Consider the following 3,560-nt stretch of genomic DNA (forward strand, 5'->3'; position numbering starts at 1 on the left):
AAGTTACTTTTTTTAGTTCTCAAAATTTGGCTTCGTTTTTTAAACCATTGGTGCTTAATTTTAAAAAACAAAATGGTTATCAAACAGAACTTATATGAACCAAAATAGGTTTATTGTTTGAATTATTTTTACATTCATAATTAATTTATAATATATATATATATATATATATATATATATGTATATGTATTTTTAAATTTTGTTATAATGTAAATTTCAACTAATTTTATTTACTTTAGATTATTTGATAAAAAAAATTTAGAAAAATAATTGTTATAAAAAATTGAATCAATTAAAATTTAAAAATAGATGTGACAAAATATATTAATATAGAAGGGTTTCATTCTAATATATTTATTTAAACGGTTAAGAAAGCAGAAATTTGACCAAATATATTAATCTGGAAGGGTATCACTCTAATATAATTATTTCCACAGTTAAGAAAGTAGGAGATTTTTGGAAACGTTGAATTTAAAAGCTACTGTATATGAATTTTTATACGTTAGTTAAAATTTAAAAGTAATTTTTGTTGATTATTAAATAATTTGATATACTAAATAATTGAAATAATAAACCTATTTTAATTCATATAACTAAATTGTACCAATTTAGTATTTAATTTATCAAACCATGTAACTAGTTTTTTCTAATTTAAAATTAAAATTTACTAAATACTATTTTACTTCATTTCATAAACAATTTTTTAAAACCAATTATGATAGTAATTATTTCAAAAGCTACAACAATTCTAAACTAAGTCTCTACAACAATTCTAAACTAAGTCTTAGTTTATATACAATTTATAATTTGTAACAATTTTGTCTTTACTATAAAAATTATTATTAAAATTTAATAGAATTTTTTACGCACGTAGATCAATAAATGAATCGAAAATCAAATTTTCTATAAACTATAAAGATTAAATCTTTACTTAATAAAATTGACACTTAAGTTTGAAAATTTTCTTCATAATAGAGATTTAATTGTTACATATTTTAAAGTATATATTAAATTGTTATTTATTTAAATTTATAGACTAAATGAGAATAAAGATAGTACATCGTTACTCAGATCTAAATTGTTATTTTTATTATATATTAAAAAAAAGTGTAATCTTAATCTGTTACAAAATTCTTTGGTCAGGTTCGCAACAGTTAGTAAGCGATATTTTTTTTCCTGATAAAGTTATCCTTTTTGAAATCGTGAAACACGACAAATGGATATTTATATATAACAAAAGCTCTCCTCTAGTTTAAGATCCCTTCGAAAAAAATATATTTAAATATTTTTTATAAAAATTAATTAAAATATATTTAAAAAATTATTTTGAACGGTTATCAAAATACTTCAACTTTTTCCAAACATGGCTTATTTTTTAAATTAAACATTTAAAAATATATTTCAAACATACTCTTAATTATGTGTATCTTCTATATCTGGTTTGAATTTTTTTGTCCAAACTTTTTTCTAATCTTCTTTTGTAAACTTTTCTTTTTAAAAAGTGTTTAGATAAGAGGGATCATCCCAAGGTGCATCAATATATCTCAACTCTTTTGTAAACTTTTTTAACTATTTGTAAAAATAGTGTTCAAGAATGAAATTAACAAGATAAAGAATCAACTTTATTTTTACACTACATGTTTTTTGAAATTTTTTTTTTTTTTCGAAGGAGCCTAATTTTATACTTAATTCAAGTTTAGGAATTCGATTTTCATACGTGAAAAATAGCATTTGTGTAACATGTATATGTGGTCAGATATGTTAATAAAAGAATAGTATAATGGTCAATTATTTCTTTTCCCAACAAATTTGTTTACAAAGGACCTAATTTAATTTATTTTTGCATTCGTGTATAGTACATTGACAATATAAAATTAATCACGTACAATTTAATTTATCTTAATTGAATAATCGGATGGGAAAATTGCGTCATTATAAAGTTAGGTCATATATTCATTTAATCCCTTCATAATTATTTGTTTTTTTTCTAATATATACAGTTATTTGAAAATTAAGTCCATTTAACACCCTCTATTATCTCTAAGTTTCCTCTTCTGCTATCTAACTTTCCATTAGTATTTTAAAGAACCAATCTAATTTTTAAAATCTAAAAAATGTAGGTCTGTTAGTAACCATTTTATTTTTTATTTTTATTTTTGGAAATTAAATCTATGGGTACTACTTCTACAACCAAATTTCTTCCTTGTTATCTACTTTTCACTAATGGTTTTAAAAATTAAACCAAATTTTGAAAACTAAAAAAAGTTGCTTTCAAAAAGTTATTTTTGTCTTTAAACTTTGGTTAAGAATTCAATCATTGTACTTAAAAATGATGCAAATTATGTTAAGAAATGTGGATGATATAAGCTTAATTTTAAAAAACAAAAACAAAAAATCAAATTGTTACCAAATCATGTCGTAGTTTTTATAATTTTACTTTGTTTTGAAATTTAGCTGGACATTTTCAACTCTTTTATTTAAGAAAGATGAAAATGATATTAATTATAATCATTGATTTTGAGAAACTTATGTTTATTTTTTAAACCTATAAAAACAAGAACTAACCAACAAAAAGCGAAAAAAATAAAGGCTAAATTATACCAAAATAATGATCCAACGCGTTTGTATAGGTGAGTGGGGATATCCTATGTAAATAGTTTGCATAAGACTGGATTGCAAAATAGTAACACTATTAGATGTAACATTGTTGACTAGTTTGGTTTCTATTTCAATAGGATGACCTAGGTGATTTAGTCTCAATCGTGAGTATATTATAAACTCCTGTTCACGAGAGATTATCCTTTGATTTGCATGAGTGGGGATGGTCAGATCGTCGACCCAATAAGCCTACCATTTTTGGGACGAGACCGAGTGAGGAGTTCTGAACATAATTATACAAAATGGAATTCACTGATTCCCTCTTTGAGGGTAAGTAGATGAATGTTCCCTTAAGTGGTGTCTCCAGGACTTGAACAAATGGCCCTACTCTCTTATTGTGTTGGGAGAGTTTTCTGTTTATTAGTTGCACCATAAACAGGTTGTTCGTTAGAGGAGCACTGGTATTTAAGGAGCCAGAGGACTCAAGGATAAAATGGTAATTTAACCCAGTTGCAGTTACAAATACTCGTGAATGATTAACTTGTTGTTATTGGTCTATATCCGTGGACAGAAATATAGCTGTAGTGAGAATAGTGCAGTTGTGGGTTTTTAGTGGAATGTACCACAGTTAACGAATATTGATTAACTTGGTTAAAGAGTTTGACCAATTAATCTCATATCGTTGGAGCTTTTTATTTATAAGTCTATCAGGTCCTCTCGTTAACTCACTAGAGGATACTTTATAATTAATTATGGATATGATCTACAATTAAATTGGAAATTAGTATTTGAATAAGATTCGATTTAATTAATTAAAATGAATTAGATTAATAAAGAATTAATTAATAGAGAGATATTGTGCATATACATGCGATGTATATGATAATTAAATATATACATTAAATTGAGATTAATGTATAAATAGTAATTGTGTAAATTAAATAAGTGTTATTTAATTAATT

This window comes from Benincasa hispida, chromosome 8, assembly GCF_009727055.1.
Source record: "Benincasa hispida cultivar B227 chromosome 8, ASM972705v1, whole genome shotgun sequence".
Classification (NCBI taxonomy): domain Eukaryota; kingdom Viridiplantae; phylum Streptophyta; class Magnoliopsida; order Cucurbitales; family Cucurbitaceae; genus Benincasa; species Benincasa hispida.